Below are 22212 nucleotides of genomic sequence, written 5' to 3'. Positions count from 1 at the left end.
TATAACAGCTATTAGAAGTTTTAGCTAAAACTTAATGCTTGTTAAAATATTTCCTTGCATGTTCTACTTTATTTGTTACCTAACAATTAGAGCTGATTCCTGACCAGTTCCAGAAAACCATTATTATCCATGGCATTTCCATCACTAGCTATAGCTTTTACTGTAGGCATTACTGTTAATGCTTACGTGTTAATAAAATAAAAAATTTCATTAACAGTTCAGAAATCCATTTATAACTTGATTTGTAAAAGTGAAAAATAGAAAAACAGACTGTAAAAAAAATGTGGGTGCCTTACGACTTGCCGTGGGCTATACAAAGTAGATGCCTCAGCAACATATAGGGAGTTTTACTAAAAATTAGACATGATCGTGGCCTGCCTCCAAGGATAAAGCATCTAGTAATAAATAACCATACTTTAGATCTCAGTGTAATGGACAAAAGGAAGATTTAATCATTGCAAGTTGGTTGCTGCCCAAAAATCAGTGATTTTGACTTGATTGCATTCAGTGTGAGTAAAAGGAGGAAAGGTTCAAGTAGTAATAACGGTGTACACGTCATGCTTTCAAATTGAAAGTCTCATGGGCAGAGAAAATGTAAGGATAAATCGGAGAGGAATGTTTAGAATTAAAGGTGTGAATGAAAATTAAGGGCTCTATAAGATGAGACAGCCAAAAATGATTATACAAGAAAAACAGGGAACGCTATTTTTGGCTACTAAGCAGAGTAGTCAAGGCAGCATACAGAAATTTAAAAAAATATGTAACAGTGGGGTAACAAAAAAAAAAAGTATTGCAATAAGTATGAAAGAGAATTAAAGTGAAAAGTTTAAGACACCAAAAAGAGATTCAAGGTATCTTTATAGAAATAAAGAAACAGATACAAGAATTTGAAAAAAAAGGAGACAGATCTATTAATTTAAAAAAAAAAATATTGGGAACAAAACAAATCCTACAAACATTGGGATTCTATTAGGAAATAGTTGTGATAAATCTATTAATAGACAGGCAACCCAGAAACAGTCAAAATTATTTCTGTTCTCCATTTGGAAACAATAAGGACATTCTTATTAGATAAGTATATCCTTTAATGAGGTTAATAAGTACTTTCCAGTCAATTAATAGACATTAAACAACATCTGCCAGTAGGTCTGAATAACTTTTACCCAGGAGTCCTAAAAGACTTGGCTGGGGAGAGCACTCATTCACTGATGTTAATTTTTAATAAACCTCAAAATAGCAGGGAAATGCCAGAAGACTGGGAGAACGTCGCTGTGCCAATATTCAGAAAGGGCAAGTGGTCCTACCCAAGTAACTTGAGCCAGTAAGAAGAAAAAGCTGCTTTGGGAGTCACTTGATAGGGAATTAAAGGACAGCTCACAAGTGATTAAGGGAAATTAATTTTGTCAAACAGACCTAATTTCTGAATAAAACTACTACTATTATGCCATGTAAAACAAAATAACCCCCCCACCAACCCCAAACCAATAAATATTAAAAAGGTTCAGAATTGGCTAAGGGGTGGTTCTAAAAATAGGAATGTGAAAATAGGGATTTTCTGTTGGGACCTGCAGGGAAGAGGAGCACTGCTAGTGCTTGTCAACATTTTCATCGATGATTTGGTTGTACCTCTAAAATCACTTTTGACATACTAAACACTGATGAGGACCATAAAATAAACTGGTCTGCTTCACTTAATAAGTGGAGTCTGTTCTGACATTTTAATACTGGTGTATGAAAGCTGCAGGTATAAAGTAAGCTGTGCCTGCAAAATACGGGACTGCACCCTGGTCAGTAGCGACTGAGAAAAAGATCTCGGTGTCATACTAAACTCCAGCTTTGCTGTGGCAAGAAAAGGATGGTGCTATCCATGCAGGTGTAGCATTGTATAGGGTTTGTCTTTGTGCTCTGCAATGGTAAAACTGGGATCAACTTCATTGATCGTGGGGTCCTTTTAAAAAAGAAGTTGCAAAGTCAGAAAGGGAGTAGAAGGGACCCTTCAAAATGATTCTTATACTGAAGAAAATGCTTTACAGTCAGAGGCTTAAAGACTCTATTTAGTTTATCAAAAGACATATTGAGCAGGAACTTGATTACAGTGTGTATGTCCCTTCATGGGGAAAACAGACTGGGTGCTAAAGGGCTCTTTAATCCGGCAGAGAAAGGCATAGGAAGGACTAGTGGCTGGAAACTGAAGCCAAACAGATTCAAATGAGAAATTAGACACAATCTTTTGCCAGGGACGCTGATCAATCATCAGAGAAATTACTGAGGAAGACTGCAGGATTTCCATCTCAGATGAAGACTGTGCATCTTTTGGAAGACGTGCTTTAGATAAACACAGTTTAGTCAAATAGCAGAGGTCCTTGATTTCAGTGCAGGAGAGAACAGATGAAATGCAATGGCCTGTGGTGCTCAGAAGGTCAGACTGGTGTGATCTGATAAGTCATGCCAGCCTTAACCTTTGGGAATTTATGGGTCAATAATAGTAATCTTAATCATAATCGTAATCATAATAGTAATTGCAATTGCAAACATAATCAGAGTCACAACAGTAATACACTTTTAGAACTTTATGTTGTGCCTGAAATTTAAAGGGCCAAATCCCGATTGATTAAGTGACACATCCCAGGAAAGTAGATTAACCTATGAGGAAAAGAAGTAAGATTTTGGGCCACAAAAATTCTCCCTATTCCTCTGAGGCCCTAAAGAGGTATGGCTTCTGCTTCAGGACTGGGCTGAGATGAGGAGACAGTTGACCAGATTCATTTTTGTCACATAAGATGCCCTGCCATCTTATGGTGTGGTGCTGCCCCCATAATCCTTGGAAGAGGACCACACCAGCACTGGAGCCTCTTGTGCTGCTTCCCTTGATTCTCCAAATATGCCATTTCCATGGACTCTCAGCACATAGAATCATAGAATCATTAAGCTTGGAAAGGACCTCTGAGATCATTGAGTCCAACCTGTTAACCTAACTGCCTGGTCCACCTCTAAACCATGTTCCTAAGCACCACATCCACACGTTTTTTGAATACTTCCAGGGACTGTGATTGCACCACTTCCCTGGGCAGTCTGTTCCAATGCCTAACCACTCTCTCCATGAAAAAATTTTTCCTAATATCTAATCTAAATCTCCCCTGGCACGCACAACTTAAGCCCATTTCCTCTGGTCCTATTACTTCTTACTTGGGAGAAGAGACCGACCCCCACCTCACTACAACCTCCTTTCAGGTAGTTGTAGAGAGTGATAAGGTCTCCCCTCAGCCTCCTCTTCTCCAGACTAAACAACCCTCAGCCGCTCCTTGTAAGACTTGTGCTCCAGACCCTTTGCCATCTTTGGACATGCTCTAGCACTTGCAGATGGAGCCTTCTGCACCCCTCAGAGGGGTGGGTAGAAGGCATTAGTCAGAGATATGTGTTCATCACTTTCTGTCATTTGTGAAAAACTTAATTGACTATGGCATTTCATCTTAAAAAAAAAAGGGTCTGCTGTAAAACATCTGCAGTCAGGCTTTATATGAAAATTTCACAAAGACGTAAAGTACATCAATTGTAACCTTGTGTACATCTTCTTCTCCTTGACTTGCTCATCACCTTGACCTTTTGTCTAATTAGCATCCACTATCTATCAGCTTAAATATTTCTAAGTAAACTTTAATTCAACATATCCTGAAAACAACTCTCAGGAGATTAACATTTTTAAATTACCATGATTATGAATTTGTGTGCCCTTCTCCTGTAGTAGGGTACTGATAAAAATCTACAGAGGGGCTTTTGTGGGGAGAAGTTACCCCAAAGCTGTGGAATGGACATTGAATCACAGTGGATCAAATCCCAGTTTTACTTCTCTGCTTCCTTGCAGCACCTTCTCTGGGGTGTGGGAGAGGGTCCACACTCTTCTTCTCCCTACTGCAGTTTTCCTCACTTCCTAACAAGGATGCAGAAACCCCAGAACTTCCTCCAATGTGCTTAGAACTAAAGTATCATCCAGTTCTTTGTTCATTTCAGATAAACTTCATTGCATATTTTCCTGATCATTCTGTAACTACTCTAAAAATAGAAACTCATTGCACATAGCTGCAACACAGCACTGTAGATTTTGGCATTTCCAAATGCATATTCTTAGTAGTTGTATCCACTATTTAAAGGATTGATCAAATCTTACTTTGCAAGCATTATTTTTTTGGATGTGGTTTGGGAGAAGAGATCTTATTAAAATGAAAATATACTTTTTCTCCTGGTTTAAATAACAATTGTCATGGTTAGTGTAAATTTCGTTATTTTAATTTAACTTTTGTGTGCCACACTTGAGGGAAAAACCCTTGACTGTTCTGTGTCCTGGGTAATTTCTTTTTTTAAAAGAGTAATGTTTATGTAGAACGTTTTCACATTTTGTTCTTTTTTTACATGTTTTTGTGGGTTTTCCCCTACCGCTACTGCAAAAACATGTACATAAAAAAAATTAAATGTGAAAGAAAACTTCTGAGAGCAAACTAGGTAAAAATATGTTTTTACAGAATAATTTTCACCAGCCTTCAAGGCATTGGGATTTTGATTCTTGTTCTTATATTAGTCTTGAGATGTTGGCAATGTCATTGCTTCCAGAATTAGTTGCTGACAGTTCACCCTGATAGGATTACTTGCATACTTAAAGTCAAGCAAGTGCAGAAGTATTTGCAGAAACAGAATCTTTAGTAAGCAGCTATACACTCGCCTGCAAGCGCATGGGATGAATAATGAGTCATCAGCCCTCCGACAGCAGTGTAGATTGGCTCAGTGGCCATTACTGAAGAATGTGGTCAGGTACCAAAATTGCAAATGTCTTTTTCTCTCTGGTTTCCCCCCTCTTCCTCTCAGAAAAAGTGGGGCCTTGACATTGTGACAGTTCTTTCATGCTCCAACCACTGTTTCATACATCTGTAGAAGTTCTTAAAGGAAATTATGGGCAGTCTGGTCAATTTGTTTTTTAGTTTGACATCCTGGTGCATCAGCACAATTGCTTTGTAAAAGGAAGTTGCAAAAACTGACTTGTCTCCCAGGCAAAACCTGGAGGACATCAGCAACACCAGCAGCATTTAGAAAATGCACAGTGTGGGCACATATAGGAGGAAAGCTAACTCTGAGAGTCTGCGCTTTTGGAGAGCTGAATGTGCGTGTGGGTGCATATCTCTGGAAACATACATTTTATTGTCAAGGATGCTAACTGGGCACTGATGTTTTGTGAGCATGATGCCCACTTCGTTATGAAGTAGAAGAGCGGTGGCTCACATGCCAGCTGGTCAGCAAAGGCCTTCATCCCCATTTCTCTTGTAACTTTTGCAGTTTTCATGACTGTGGATTTAATACTTTTGCTTGAAGTATGATATGCAACATCTCTCTTCAAGTATCAGGTGAACCAACTCCTCCCTTGACCTCTAACTTCCCTCAAGAAGTAACGGATCCCCAAGATCAGTGAACCTTAATGAGGCATACTTTACAATAGGAAAGCTCATGTATTTTATAAATCAAGCTTTACTGCGCCAACCTTCAGCAAACAGTTTCTTGTACATATCATGCATCAGTAGGATTCACACTCTTTTTTAATTCAAAGACATCATCTAATGTAGAGTTGCTTTTTTGGTGAAATATACATCATAAATACACAGGACAAAATGTTTTAGATGAGCTAATGCCACAGTGAGGGCCTTACTTTTTTGCACTGCCTAACTCCTAGTTACTATACGTCTGCAGTGACCTGATGTTGCATGTATTTAGCTGGCATTGATGTTTTACCTTCCATCTCTGCAAGAAAAGGAAAAGCCCTAAGATACACAGCTCCCAGGTATGGCATTTATTTGTAGCAGACCTTGCACTCCACCCTAGGCTGGGGCAGGGTGCAGTGACTTAAATGAGAGGACCAATGAACTTCAGTGGGGTGGCACAGACATCTGCCAGTGACCAATTAAATTAACGGTGTCCGTCTGGACTCATGGGTTTAACTCGGAATTTCCTTACATTTATGAACTGGCTGCAGAACAATGTAATTATATAAATGTGTTTTCATGTCTGAATTGAGGACACAGATATAATCCTCGGCTATGTTATGTAAAACCACACATTTTCAATAAGTAGAAATGCAAATACATTTTTGTGTTTGCAAAAAAAGAAGTCTTTGTTTAATAGGCAAGTTTCTTTTATCCATGCCAAATACTCATTCCATATTTATAAAATAAGGGTTCTGAAAACAGTCCCATTTTACTCTCAGGTACAAAATACAAATGATCATTCTTAACTCCTAGGCTTTTCAGGTTTTGAATAAATGTTGATCTTGCAGCAAAACAAAAAGATGTTGGCTATTGTTTTCTTCTGCTCCTGCTTTATGCTATATTTATGGAATCTTTTGCCAGCAGCATTCCTAAGTAATGGGTTCTGGACATGCATACTATGGCATATTTTGTTAACATGTAAGAGGAAATATCCCAGCCTTCAAATCCCACCTATTGTAAGCTTTAAAAAATTATGAATGCTCCGTATGGGAGAACAATGTCTGTACCCATTGCAAAACTTTCATTGCTGGTGAATACTGAGCAAAAATTAATTTCACATCAGGAAAGTGCAAAGCAAATTAAGAAAATTAAATAATTTGCATCAACTCTGGCTACATCTGCTAAATATTTTCTAACCGTTGTAAGAAAGAAAAACAGAAGGCAAACTCACAATGAATAGAAACAATAATGGTCAGTAGTATGTGTTGCATGTTATTTGAATGGAAAGTAATTTATCACTTGTGAAATAAAAGCTGTTTATTCTTGTGTTTCACTGTCTGTAACAATCCTTACAATTTATCTGTGAAAAAGTGAGAAACTGTACCACCATTAGCATATGAATACTTGACACATCAAATTGGCTGTACAATAACAGAAGGACATTTGCTATTGGTATATGCACACAGACAAAGCAGCCATTTTGGCGGGGGGGAGAAAAAAAAATAAAAAAAAATGAAATGGTGTGGGTGTTCAACCCGTTGTCTGTCTCTCTGGTTTCACACGGTGGCTTTGATGAGGGCAGCCTGGCAGAGTGGCTGGAAATTCCTAAAAAAAAATAATAAGCTCGCAGGTTAAATGCTGGAACAAAGATCACACGTATTAAATTTGTATTCAGATGGTATTGGATCAGATGATGCAAGGAATGCAAGAAACCAGTCTGGAATAAGTGATTTTGTGTGTTTTTTACATGTGGAGCCAGGGTGGGGGGAGTACAGAAATGCAGAGGTTGTACAGAAATGAACCATTGCCTACGTACAGTTTTATTTCATGGCAACATCACGGGCCTTGGGTCAGATGTGCGAAACTATTTCTCAAAGAAGCTGCATACATAATTGAGGCCCTATGAAGGGTTCTCAGTTGAAGTTGCCAGGCTACATTCATTTCAAAAGCAGAGCCATTTGTTATCAAATTTAAATTAACTCTCTCGGTACCGGACACATAGTTTAAAGCGCAGCTTTGCAGACTGTACTTGCTGTCTGAGGAAGGAGGAATGGTGCCTGACAGTAGTGTTCTTTTGCAAAGGATGGAAATCTTACCCATATTTAGGCCTGCAAAGCAGTAATCTAAAAAGAAGGTTAATTTCTGAGGGATATCTTTATGCTTTGTGCTCTCTTAGAAGCCACAGTGGTCTTTTTTCTCACATTCTTTTATTTCGCTTTAAAAAAAAGTCATTATTTCAGCTTTAATTTTGGAATAAATTAGTAAATCAGTATTTGCTGCTGTTTTTCTGCAAGCACACTGTGGCTGCCTTCACCAAATTTTTTAAATTTTATTCTAAATGAGGCTTCAAGTTTTTAAACATACAGATTAACAACTCAAGATATTTGTGTTTTTCAGCCCTACATGGCCTGCAACAGCTGGGTGTGATCCCGTAGCCTTTACTTGCACTGGTAATCCTTACTGATGTAACTGCAGTGTGACTTCTGTCACATTCAAGAATTACTTACAAGAGAAAAGATTGCACTAATTGTTATAATTTATTATTTATTTCCTTGAGCATCCCAGTGTGCTGTGTGCTTTCCGAGCAGAGGAGAGATGTACTTGCCCCAAGGAGCTCACATGACTATTACAAGCAACACACAGGGCTTGATCATGCCGTGTCTTAAGTAGCAAAGGGCAAACGATAAAAGCAAACACACAAAATCACAAACATCCTTTCACCACATTAATCTGATTTTGCTGGGCTCATGCCCTCCCTGTGCTCACTTTCAGTAAATATTGTAGCAGTTGAGTGCCAATGGCAAAATATTTGTGGAAAGCAACTTTTATATCCTGGAAAGAAGTCTGTCTGTTAGAAATTCTTGGTGTCCTTTCATAATGGAGATGTTGGACACTCCTGAGATCAGCAGGAACATACATGTGCTTTAAGGTAATGTGCTTTGGCCAAGGTCCTCGAGGGTTATTCTCCAACCCTCAGTGAAATCAACCACCTTTGAAGGTAGATGCTTTGTTGGGTAGAAGCCAGAGTAATCACTCAAAACTTTACACTCTTAGCTCCAAAAGTAAAAGAATGGGTACAGCAGTTTATGACTTCTCCAGCCAAAGGCAACTGATGAGTACAATGCAGGTTTTGAATATTGGTGATGAAGTCACCCAGTAGAAAAAAAAAAACCCAAAAACGGAACCACCAAACCTACCTAGCAATCTGCTCACAGATATGATGAGATGAAAAAATGGCTACATTTATCAAATAAATTTTACATCATGAATTATTTGCTCTATCTAGCCTTAAATTAGGTTTACTCAGGCTAATCAGCAAAGATATGCCAACAATTAAACCCAAATGAACATCCCAGTCGTACACATACTGTATGTGCCTGAATATGTCATCATACAGTGTGGGCATTTTGAGCAAGAAAAGAAAGAAGTACCTACTTTTGTAAACTCTGTATAAAAGACAATGATTTTTCAGTAATTTCTCTTTCAAAGTATTAAAGATTTGTGGTTTTAGAGCTTTTAAACCCGAATTTTTTACCCAATTCAATTTGACATTTCTATTTTCTTTTCTCTAATAAAATGGAGTCCCTAAGCTAAGACATTTACTATGTGAAGCTTAATATACTATATTAAATATAGCATTCTTAACTCTCTGTGCTTTTCCTTCTTGAAACACAAGCTTAGGGTATTTAATCTACATCCCTTCATCAACACAAGATGCTTGTTTGTTAGAATCAAGTCAAGCCTGTTGTAGCTCTTGACATGTATGTTGGTAAGACTGAACTTCATCTTTGTAGTCTCTGAGTGGAGAGAGGACTTTGTTTTAGTAAAGACAATGAGAATATCACCAAATACTGTGCTGCCACATTAAAATGACTTTTCCTCATAAAAATGGACTGTCGTGGTTTAACCCCAGCCAGCAACTATGCATCACACAGCCGCTCGCTTACTCCCCCCCAGTGGGGTGGGGGAGAGAACTGGAAGGGTGAAAGTCAGAAAACTCGTGAGTTGAGATAAGAACAGTTTAATAATTGAAGTAAAATGAAATAGAATGGTGGTGGTGGTGGTGGTGGTAGTAGTAGTAGTAGTAGTAGTAGTAGTAGTAGTAGTAGTAGTAGTAGTAGTAGTAGTAATAATAATAATAATAATAATAATAATAATAATAATAATAATAATAATAATAATAAAATACAATAATAATATACAAAGCAAGTGATACATGACACAATTGCTCACCACCCACTGACTGATGCCCAGCCCGTTCCTGAGCAGCTATCGCTCCCCCCCTGGCCAACTCCCCCCAGTTTATATACTGAGCGTGACGTCATACGATATGGAATAGCCCTTTGGCCAGTCTGGGTCAGCTGTCCTGGCTGTGCCCCCTCCCAGCTTCTTGTGCACTGGGCAGGGTCTGGGAAGCTGAAAAGTCCTTGACTGGTGTAAGCACTACTTAGCAACAACTAAAACATCAGTGTGTTATCAACATTATTCTCATACTAAATCCAAAACACAGCACTATACCAGCCACTAAGAAAATTAACTCTGTCCCAGCTGAAACCAGGACATGGACAAACTGCATTTTATTATTCATATATGTAAAGATGTAACTCATTTGTTTAAGCAGTTAGTAGACTACCCCAAGTTGCCTGCCATTTTAAAGAATGATCCCTCATGTAATCTACAAATGTCTTCTGAAAAACAAGGGGCAAAGATAAACTGAATTAAAAAGTAAGGAGAATAAAGTTCCACAGCATAACACTTACCCTTTGATTTTTCTAAAGGGAGATATATCATGTATATCACAGCCCTTGATATTATTCTAAAACTACAAACCATTTGCTTATTTAAAGCCCTGTGCAGCTAACAATGCTACAGGGCTAGTAAATCCTGCCAAGAACTCTTTCAGAATCTTGTTTATTTACTGGTGGAAGTGATGTACCATACTTGTGTATCCATGACAACACTGCAACACGCTGGAGCAGGACGAGGTCTTTTCTTGCTCCTGCAATATGAGATTAAAAGTAAGAGGCTAAATCTTATTAAATAGCAGAAGCTTTTCAAAAGATAAAACATAAAGTTTATGGGAGCATATGATAGTTTTTCATGGTAATATATTTGTGCTATTTCAATGCTTTCATTAGGTTCCTCTGTTGATTGTAAATAGTACTGAATGGTGAACATACCACGAAAGATAAAACTTTGCAGTTACTCCTGGAGTTTGTAACACAGGAAAGAGATTCAACAGCGTCAAGCCTGAATTGTTAAGAAAATCCATTTTAAAGGGTATTAAATTGGATCATGTTGTAATTTTTATCTTTTCTTGGAAGGTGTTACAGGTTCTTTACTATTTTTCATTCTCATGCCAAATGCTTTGATTAAGAATGTTATGTGATCCAGTGGATTAGTAATGTAATTGCCTATTTATATTTATAAATCCATATATTCTCTTGGTGCATTTGTGTTTGCTGTGCCGTTGATAGGTTAGACTGATATGATTGAGATGCAAATTATGTGTATGTGGTGGAATTTAGACATAAAATGAAAATTCAATTCTTTGTAAGCCATTGTTTTTCTTACTGTTACTCTTGATTATGTTACCATTGCCTTGACAGAGGTTATGCGCTTTTAAGGTTTAGAAAAGCACCTTGAAAAGTTAAATCAAATTAATTCTGTGCAAGCAAATCTATGCAATAAAGGAAGAGTTTCTTAGCTAGTGGTATGCTCCAGAACAATATTTGTCTTCCTCTAACATCTTAATAAATAACACAGTAGGCCAAATTCTAGCATAGGTTTCGCGGCATTCATAGGTTTGAATGACAAAAGATTTTGATTTAATACATCAGACGTCCTCCAAGTATATTGTATTTTCCAGATACATTAATATTTTAGCTAATGACTAAAGCACAAGGCTAATATGTTACCCATTTTCTGATCACAGGATAAAGAAAATTTTCTATTTTAATATTAACTGTGTTACTTGAATCTGTCAGTTGATTCACTAAAATTAGAGATGAAGTCCTGAAACAATCAGTACGCCTTAGCTGAAACCAGCCCATCACTGTACATTAAAAAAGGAGGATCAGGGTGTGGCAGCTCTGGAAATTATACAGAAAACACTCCTTGGACTAAATAGAGTAACTTCTTACTGGTTTTCAGAATAGCAGCAAAATAAAATATTTTTTTTAAAAAAGGATAATAAGAAGAAATAAATTATTTCTGTGGGTTTTGTCTCATTTTCTATCCCTTTCTCAACACACTGTATATTGGTCATCTCTGCACAAACAAGGCAACAGTTACTTGTTACGTAGCTGCTTCTGCAGATACCTGCTCTTCAGCTAGATGAGACACACAGGTTTTGGTCTCCTGTTGACTGATTTTGATCATTATACTTCAGGATGAGAGGAGATTGCCAAAACACCGGTTGTTCAGGTGTGTGTCTATGTACCCATATAAATGAAGCTGTGAATTTGGCAGGGGGGATATAATTGTTCTTTTTGCTGTATGGGTTAGCATTTACTCAGTCTGTGAGGTGAGGAGGAGCCTTGTGCTAATGGCAACCACCTAAGTGACAATAATTTGCATTCAAATTTAGCAGAGAAAGGAGTAGAAGATGGATCTCCCACAGACTGGATAAATGCTACTCTCAGGCTAACTTAACTGTGTGGCATCTTCAGTGTTAGAAAAACAATACTTTTCATGATTCCAGCTTTGATAATGGTGCCAAATTTCCATCCAAACAATGGTGCAGAAACTCCTCTTTGCAATATCTTTCTCCAGTCATGCTTTGTAGACCATCACTGTTCTGCCACCTTCATAATATTTCTACGATGGTGTTGTACAGAAAAGTCAGAGAAAACTCCTGAAAATAAAGCAAAAATAAACACCCAGTCAAAGCAGAGGTCTCTGTCTTCCCCGTAACACAAGGAGATAGGAATGGGATTGACCAATTTGGACGGTGTTGGTCACTCTAATATTAGCATGTAAATATTTCACACAATAGTGTAAGCTTCACAGACAAATAGTTTCACTAATCATTCATCTCTGATGATCCAGTCTGACATGCTGTAAGAACAACCTGGTAATACTGTTGGGATACTTCTCTCCTTTATGCTGAGTGACCAGAATTTACCCAGATGGAAAAGACTCAGTGAGTTCTTCGATTTTTACAGTTAGAGAGGAGTGTGTCTTTTTTGGGGACTGCAGGGAAGAATGCTATACCTGTTGCCACTTAGAGGCAGGTAAGGAATATTACAAACTGCAAGTGACTTAGCCGGACACAATAATAATTTGTCTTACTTACCACTTCAGTAAGGTCCCTTACTGGAGTTTGTTCAGACTGCATAAAATGCAGATTAATCCTCCGAGCACAAGTGTTGTTCTGCATTTCCCGGCTCTGCATGCAGAGATCATTTTAAACGTTCAGAAATGGCCAGAAGTAGCTTGGCCAGGGTGAACATCAAACCTTGGAGGGTTTGCTTCCAGGTATTTTTCCACCTGATCTGAGAAAATGTGTCTTATGGTTCCAGTGGATTTGGGATTCTAGTTAAAGAAGAGTAGAGAACTTGTGCTTTTAAGATTACTGTCTGGTTGGAGAGAAGAGAGCTGAACAAGGGAGAGGCTGTTAACTAAAGCCTAAAACTAAAACTAACTTTATGTTGTCTAAAAGTGAAGTAGGGCAGTGGGAATGACAAAGGTAAAGAAGTGGGTGATAATCTTTCATTTTTGATTACTGATGCAAGCAAAATTCCAAAAATAATAATTACAGAAAGAACTTGCATGGCCTACAGTTGTCTCCTCATCAAAATATTTTTACTGCTTATTTCCTCAGGAAGCCAGACACCAGGGTGGCTGAGCAACAATAGTGTAAATAGTGGAATTTCTCACTCTTATCAACTATGTTGGAGCGACTTATGAAAGTTTTACTGAAATACATCCTATTGACAAGGTTCAGTGTGAGCATTTGTTATTCACTGCAAAATATAATTTATAAACAAAAAATGTGGTAAATGGTATGTATTATTTTGTTCGATAACATCCCATTAAATAAATTGTTTTAAAAGACCTCAGCTCATATTATGTGTTCAAAAGGCAAGAGAACAAAACAAGCTTATTTACCAGAGTCCAGATGTTAATTTAGCTGTTGTTTGTATGCACATCTGTAGCATTTACATGGCAAGAAAACATCAAAGAATTTTAAAACTTGACTTATTAGTTGCAATTATGCAGTTGCAGATCTAGAACAAGTATAAAATCTCATATTAACAAGGAAATATGTAAAACAGTGATTTTCAGCTTACATGTTGTTTGTGGGATTATATTACTGAATCTGCTAGACTGAGTCAGTGATCCCTTTTCAAAACTGGAAGCAGTCTAAAGAGCCATGTTGAACATGGCTCTACTGTTGACATCACTGACTAGAAACATAAGCGACAAGACACTATCATAACTTAAGTTGCCATTATTAGCTGTGGGCACAAACTAGATGGCTAATGATAGGTAAATCATAGAAAGATTCATAGATTGTGTTTGATTCTGGTAAGCATCCAAAAACATTTAGGGTGGGTATTGGGATGGACTCATGAATAGGCCAATGTATTTCAGCTGATGTGCAGGGACCAGACGTGGACTTGCAGGGGCTGAAAGACATTTCCAGGGCATCTAAAAACAACCAAAGTTTAATTCATAGAACCATAGAATGATAGAATCGTTAAAGTTGGAAAAGTTGAAGCAGTTGTTTTCACTATTAAAGGTTCCAGTGTGCTTGGCCAAAGTATTTCCTTGACATAAGGGTACTGAAAATGCAGTGTCATTATATGCCTTTTGCACCATGCTAATCTGTTAGCTACATGGTTGACTATTGCAGAGGATAATCATAGACAAACCTGGAAGGCAATTGGGGTTGTCCTGATTGACTAAGCATGTCTTATAAAAGAAGGAGCTAACCGCAGCTGTAAACAGTGCTACTCAAAACAGATCAGGGCAGGATATCTGCTTCAGAAATGTGTTTCTTAGGTTGCTCCAGTTTTCTTCTTTTCTTTTCCAATTGTGAAAGACACTGCAAATCCTTCACTACCTCTAAAGTTCATATGAGGTGAAATCGTGTGTTCTTACATCTGGTGACATTATACCTTTAACATTTTGTCAAATTCTCCCTGTACTTATGTAAAAGTTGAAGGTTTTTGTTTAGAAGACGTTAGTACTTGCTGGAGGCACATTTTAAATGTCTTGTAATGGTCTTAGAAACCCAAAATACGAATAGCCAAACTCAGTTTCACTGAATAATGCAAATAACACTCTAAAAAATTTGATAAAACAGGATATCCAAGTAACTTTCACATAAAAAAAAGCCTAAAAACCAGTTTTCAGTCTTTCAAGAAGTTTCATAAGGACTCAATGTATGTGTATTTAAGTTCAGAGTTCTGCTGGTAAAATGCTATTTTTCCTTTTTTGAATGGTTAAATGTAAGCTATGTGCAACTTTATTTTACATCAAAACTTTTTTCTTACAAATTTTTTCCAAACTTTCTGCTGTGTTCATGTTCTCTTTTTGATCATGAAATACACAGAATTTCAGCAAAAAAGGCAATTTTGAAATTCATAAGCAGTTTTTTTTCTTTTTTCAACAGCTAGTTTTATTATACTAAAGTTATATTTTGTAGGGACAGTTATAGGAAAAATTTCTAGGTGCTTTGTTATATTTTTAATTTGGCTGAAGAAGAATTCATTGCAAAAGGATAAAGATGTGACTCAGTCAATTAGGATGTAGGAAATTTTAGTTAATTTGCACATATTAATTGTATTACGTAAAAGTGACAGGAAGAAGTGTTTTAATTTAGTTGCCTAAAATTAGGCAGCTAAAACCATCTCAGTTCATTTATAACCAGTTTAATTTTAAAATCAGCAAATTCCTCTCATTTCCATTGGGTTTGATATTAATCAATTAGTATTGATGTTGTTTAACTGTGTGACCTATTTACTGTACACTCATAGGAAAAACTTAGTCCTGACCTGGCCCTCTTATAAGACTGCATGTGTTCTTAATCAGTTGAATTAGTATGGACACTGTCACCAATAAGCCAACTCTAAAGTGGCTAAGTGCTTTATCTGCATGTTTTCTGAATGTATTCTGAATATTAGCCCAAGTCGTACTATTTTATAATAGCAACTCTAAAATACGGTGAATTATAAAGCTTGCAGAATATATTCAACTCACTGATTAACTTCTAAAGAGTCAATACATCACCTGGGGACTGCAAGACCCAGCATCACGCCTAGAAGAAGTTCAGTCAAGTAGTTAATGATATTGGTATAGATAAACATGCATGCACTCTCCTGTTCTTACAGCTCTGACTTGGTCTAAGTTCAGTGGAGTTTTTCGTGATTTACCTCCCTCTGACATGACGCTTCATAGTTATGTGAAATGAAGATGTTGTTTGCATTAGGCTGAAAATAAATATTAGGCTAAGCAAATGTATAAAAATTTGTCTCTCAGACTCACACCTTGCAGGGTACTGAGCTCCCTGGGCTGTCTTCACGTCCCACGTTCGGCACGTTGTCTTCTGCAATCAAAATGCTTCACTGTAAGACACTGCATGCTTCAGTAATCTGCACACTTGCTGGCTGTTTTTCAAGCTGTATGAAAGCAGTATGTACACATGGTCTATTCAAGCAGCTTACATGATATGTCTATTTAAAGCTATTGTTTTGCTCTGTACCTGCCCATAGAAGTAAATTACAGATACTCTTTTTCTATATAGTGCTCTTAAATATAATTATCTCTCTTCATTTTTTTATAGGGGAAATGGGAGTTTAGAACTGACTCGCGGCACTTGATGCACATTTGGCAGGAGGCCAAGGCGAATCAGAATAAACATCCAGAAGAAAATGACAAATACAAGAAAATAACAGCAACTTAATATGATTTAATATCAATAAAGTGGTTAAGGTTAGTGGAAACAATCCTTGATCTTTTCTTCTTCTAATAAATTAAAAACAATTTTATAATACATTATAGCTGGTGTAGCTCTTTCCAACTAGGGCTATCCATCACAGCCTGGGTGGAAACACTGCTTTTTCTCCATATCATGGCAGCCAAAGTGTTGCAGAAGGCTCATGGCAGAGGACAGAAGGTAATGAAGATCTACACTCTGTTCAAGAGCCTTTTCCTGCCATTTGCTACAATTTCCTTTGTGTTCTTTTGTTGAAGAAAGAGGTACCAGCTCCTCTTGCTCTAACATGCACTGTGATGCATCAATCCACACCTCCAAAGTGGTTTTGGGTCCTGGTATGCAAAGCTTGACCTTCAGCTGTGCCTAGCAGAATGAGCAGTGCCGAGCAAAGCAAATTGTCTTCCTACACCACGTACGGAGAGATCCCTGTGGTACCCTACCTCTTCCCCCCTCTCCTCTCATCATGTTTGGGTGTTTCATATTAAGAAGTCACAGCAGCTGAGGTTTGATCTCACATCTGATATATACTTCATTGCCTGAGCCCTTCCCCCTTTCTCATCCACTGGCTGACCCATGGCCGCTCCCTTCCTGGCACAGTAAATCGGAACTATTTTATGCAGAATACAGACACTGTGGACTGAAGGGGTCTCCCACCCTTGGGCATCGGGTAGTTAAGCCACGTCCTGAGAGGCTGCAGGAAGGGATGAAGCTTAGTGAGGTAAAGGTGCAACGTAAGCGTATGTTCCCTATACTCCCATTGAGTTTCCAAAGAAAACATAGCAAAGAACAGGTGGGAGGTACCTCTGACTCCACCACTGGTTTTTGTAATGTCCAGTCCAGCAGATGTTTTCTTGAAGATGTCATGAGATGGGCAAAGATGAGAAAGCCCAAGAGGCTGCAGATCATAGAATAGTTTGGAAGGGACCTTTAAAGGTCGTCTAGTCCAACCCCCCTGCAATAAGCAGGGAGATCTTCAACTAGATCAGATTGCTCTGAGCCCCATCCCACCTGACCTTGAATGTTTCCAGGGATAGGACATCTACCACCTCTCTGGGCAAGCTGTTCCAGTGTTTCACCACCCTCATTGTAAAAAATGTCTTCTTTATATCTAGTCTAAATCTACCCTCTCTCAGTTTAAAACCATTACACCTTGTCCTGTCGCTACAGGCCCTACTAAAAAGTGTGTCCCCATCTTTCTTATACGCCTCCTTTAAGGATTAAAAGATGTGAAGGAGACCCTTGGCTGAGCTGCAGTAGACTCTGTTGAGAACAGGCATGGTGAGCACCGACAGGGTTGGATGAGAGGCACCAAATTTTAAACTTTTCTCCTGCTTATGCATTTTAAAAGATGTCTTACCTAATGCATTTCTCAATTCGTTGACTCTGAAGTAATGATGCCAGTGCTGCTATAGTATGAACACTGTGAAGAACATTCAACTATAATTTACCATATCTTCAAACGGAGAATAAAATTTAAAGAATTATTTATATTGAGTTAACAAAATGATCCCCAAAAGATACTTAAGCTTCCATTTAGCTCATCTGATGTTTAAAATAAGGTGGCAGGCATTTATGTTCACACATCTGCTGCTTGAACTTAGCAGCACCACCATCATCTCACATGAACATAATTAGTCTTTATGCAATGTATAAATTTAAATACAATCTGTAATGTCATTTTAACAACTGCTGGGAAATAAATGCTTACTTTCCATAGCCTGGTTTAAATGATGTTAGCAAGTAAGTATACACCGTGTAAGGATGGGAACTGTTATTTTACAGGAGGCAGGTGTTAGAAAGTGAAAAACAAAAGAAAATTGTTGTTAGTTTCGCATAGAATTAAACTCAAAACCAATCATGCCTTAGCTGGTTTTATGTTCTGTAATAAGCAAGGTTAGGCTGGACTCACTGACATTTGCAGATACCCAACACCATTGATTTCTTGTTTCAGGTGAAAATCACACAAAGCTTGTGATTCCTGGCATTAAGATAAACTTAAAAGTTTTGGCTCAATTTTGTTTTCAAGCCTTTTCACTGAAAGTGTAAAAATTTAAAAATGATAAACCATGTGTCAGAAACCTGAATAAATCAAGAACAGTTATACAGACTAGTAGTCCTTCCAAAAATCAAGTCTGCTGCAAATGGGGCTGATGAGTATCTGAAGCAATGCAGTGTATGAAATAAGAGAAGCCCTTCAGGTGGAGCTTCCAAAGGCAGATGCTTGCAATCACAGTTTAATAAAACTGACCACCAGTTTTAATGTGACAAGTAAAAGATTTATCTCTGTAACATGTTTAACCATGACCTCTCGCTATTCAGAGGCTTTCTTTTTAAAGAAGAACCACAACGTGTAAAACAATGCTGTTACTTGTAGGTTGCAGGTACCTCACACCGTTTGCAGCAGTGCAGCCTTCCATACTCCTGTGCTATGGGGAACCAGGGACAACATGTTTTGCAGTTGGACAATCTATAAAGAAGAAATACATACTGCCATCTAACCGAGATGGACTGACCAATATCAAGACAAATCCTGCACCGTCTACCTGTTGTCTACTCTTCACTGGAGCTATGTAAAGCTACTGAAAAAGTAATCCAGTTTTGGGGCCATGCATTTCATTTTCTTTCCCTGCTAAAGCAAAATAGCACCAGATGCTTAGGATGGGTTAAACCTGTATCACAGCTGTGTAAGCTGGGAAGGAAGAACATTTTCCATTAAAATCCTGCTAGTAGGGAAGTGGAGCTCTTTGCTTCCTGATCTTAATGGGAAGCTAGAAAAAGTAAATTATGGGACTATCAATATGGTGTGAAATGGTGGAAGATCAAGAGAGAACAAGTCCTGATTTGACTTTCACTATCTGGATTAGAGGAATGTTCTTCTTGACTCCTTTTCCTGTGGGATTGATGGGTGTGATGTACAATGTTGGGCATCCAGGAAAGACCAGACGTGTCTTAGGAAGTCAGAATAGTCTCAGTGCAGTTCCCAGAAGAACGAAATTTTAATTGGACTTGAAGGGACCGCAGTTATCCCCTTGAACCTTCGTTGGGCAGTACCAGATATGTCATTAAGATTCCACTAATACTGAGGTATCCCTGCTCCATGGAGCAGCCTCCAGAGAAAAACACCCCCTTAAGGCTACGAGGTGTGCTGACTGCACTCCTGGCCACTGGCTACCTCCTGCTAAAGAGGTGTTAAGAAAACTCAAATTGATGTACTTGATCTGTGCTGAAAATTGCATGATGTTCTGCCATTGCTGTGAAAGAGGCTATTAGTTCTGCAAAAGCTACTACATCATTTCACGGAGACATTTCCCATTGCTGAAATATATTTGAATTAAATTAATTTCTGAATAAAAAAATAACTGGAGAATTTAATGGATGGCACCAGGGTCAAAGTTTGGCATTCTGAATTCTCTTCTTTTTGCTTTTTTAAAAAAAACATTAATGAAAATGTAGTTCACTTCCACCCTCTTTTGTGTATCTTTTTGTTAAGTATCTATATAAATGTCTACCTATGAAAATGTTAATGTGATCATCACCACCATCAGAAAATGTTTTCCACATCTTAAACCAATTATTTTTCCTTTGTTTCTCTTAATATCTGAAGTGGAAAGTGAGTGCAGAAAGATAACACCTTAGTCATGGATCATTTTGTTTGACTTCTGTGGAGAGAAGCAGTTTACTTTATGGTATTTATCTTGTAATAAAGAGTTAATGCTAACTTTGTTTTGTTTTGCTTTGTTTTGTTTTGTTTTGTTTTTTTTTGGTTTGGTTTGGTTTGGTTTGGTTTTGCAGATGCGGTATCTCAACTTCATTCCATAAAAGCACTTAAGAGGGATTACTGGATACTGGGAAATACATCTACAATTCTGAATGTTTTGGAAACAAAATACGTTGGCAACAAAAAGAAAACTTGGTCTTTATCTGCATCACGGAGTATTCTGAAGGCAGCAATTGTAGATAAACTGTAGAGTGAGATGTGCAGTTTGCACTGCTTTGGGGGTAGGGACAGGTCTGCTTTTGGACAGCACGTGGTATAAAAAAAATCCTTGAGAGGAGGCAGGACCACAATACAAAATAAGTAAAAATCTGATTCTCAGTTTGTTTCTAATTTTTCTTCAAGGATTCATCAATCATCCCCAGCTTTTGAGCAAATCCAGTAAGGCATGTTAGCACATGCACTGTTGCTAGTGCATGCAGACTTGCAGGGTGTGTGTTTATTGATGTTGGAGTACAGGTCTTGAGTCCTGAAGTCAGAGCCGTGCAGGGTGAACCTGGAGAGTGCTCAGAGACTGCTAATGTAAGTGCATCTTCAGGGATATGCATTAACCCATGCATTAACCCATGCAGGTCTGAGTACTTGACTGGGTTCTTCAAGTCGGAGCAAGTCTACTGAGTTGATAGAGTTAAATGAAATGGAAGATGAAAAAGGTTCAAAATACTCTCGAGATGCATACACAACCACTGCACCAAAATATTTATTTATTTGCTTGCTTACTGACTTATTTATTTATTTATTTATTTATTTATTTATTTAAGGGGGAATTTAACAGGAACTTTTACTTGGGCCCTTTCATTACTTAGCTATTGCACTGTGTATGGGAAATGCAGCTCTTCTATTAAATTCCTGTTTGCTTACTTGCTTGCTTGCTTGCCTTCAGGACCATGGGCCCTAATGGACAAATCAGTTCATTACATTGTTTCATTCTAAACATATATGAATTTCAGAAACAGGCTGATTTACACCCAGTCATAATTTTGAAATGGAAACTAACAGGGAAAACCTATGATCAGTACCTAAAGCATTATGTTCCTATTTTATAGTATTTATAAATTATATCTTAAGATTAAAACCCAGTTTGTTTTTATGAAATGTGGTTATGTATATTTCATTTTTTAAAGGTTTCTTAGAGAACTATCTTCATCTTCTCTATGAAATTACTGTTTTTTCGCAACTCCTTGCTTTATCCTTGTGTTTCTTATGCTCAGTAATAACATTACAGCTTTATATTAAAAAAGGTAAAATTAAATGAAAAAAGCCTTAAACCAGTTTCAATTCACTTGTATTTTTATTGCTATTTTACATTAATTTTGTAAGTATAGAGTTTAGCTTTTTAGAAATCCTGTAGATCCTTTGCAGACAAAATCTTTATTGAAATTGCATGAAACAAAGATTATAAAACTGAGCTGTGAGATTAGCTCTGTGTGTGTATGTAACACAGCCCCTGATCATTTTTCATGCCATGTCCTGTTGGCTATTCAGAACACTTTTTCCACCAATACAACTTAACTTTTGGTGTAATTAACGTATATGTCTTTCCCAATTTTCTAATAAAATAAATACATCTCTTTCGTTGGACTCCTAATTAAAATCTTTAAATTCTTTTAAATTCCCATTTCTAGGCCTTTCAGGAAGTTGCACTGATGAAAAGGCTCCTCTTTTTGATCTTGATCTTTTTTAATCTGGGTATTATGGTGATGGATGAAGTCGAAGGTTCTATGCAGCACCATCCTGTAGTGATAGAAAAATTAAAAACAGCACAGCACTACTTAATTTTAAATAAAGTTTTTTTGAACATTTGGGACCACACAATATATGACCACAACCTGTTCATCACTGTTTGTAGTATAAATGGCTTTGAGAGCTGTGAATTTATTTCTGTGTACCACAACTGCTTTGGAAAGAGTGTTCAAACCTGCGTGGTGGAAATGGTGGAATACGAGGTGCCTTTGGCATCATTTCTTCACAGCCAGGGCAGAGCTAAACTCTGCTCAGTGCTTATTTCAGAGAAAAGTGAAGCAGCA

General features: G+C 37.7%; 1 long non-coding RNA gene across 8 annotated transcripts in view; it reads left to right on the top strand.

Moving 5' to 3' along the window:
* LOC148055308 (uncharacterized) overlaps positions 1 to 21760 on the top strand; it is a 123302-nt gene extending 101542 nt beyond the window's left edge. For 7 of the 8 annotated variants that reach the window (XR_015705623.1, XR_015705618.1, XR_015705624.1 and 4 more), the window contains 2 exons: positions 16258 to 16406; positions 18785 to 21760. This is a non-coding gene — a long non-coding RNA (uncharacterized LOC148055308). The remainder of the gene's footprint in view (positions 1 to 16257; positions 16407 to 18784) is intronic. The other variant, XR_015705621.1, reaches the window with a different exon arrangement.
* The last annotated feature ends 452 nt before the right edge of the window (positions 21761 to 22212 follow it).

Source organism: Nipponia nippon, unplaced genomic scaffold, assembly GCF_047370975.1.
Source record: "Nipponia nippon isolate SJK-2023a ecotype South Korea unplaced genomic scaffold, ASM4737097v1 scaffold_24, whole genome shotgun sequence".
Lineage (NCBI taxonomy): Eukaryota > Metazoa > Chordata > Aves > Pelecaniformes > Threskiornithidae > Nipponia > Nipponia nippon.
This window is presented reverse-complemented; position numbering and strand designations above follow the sequence as displayed.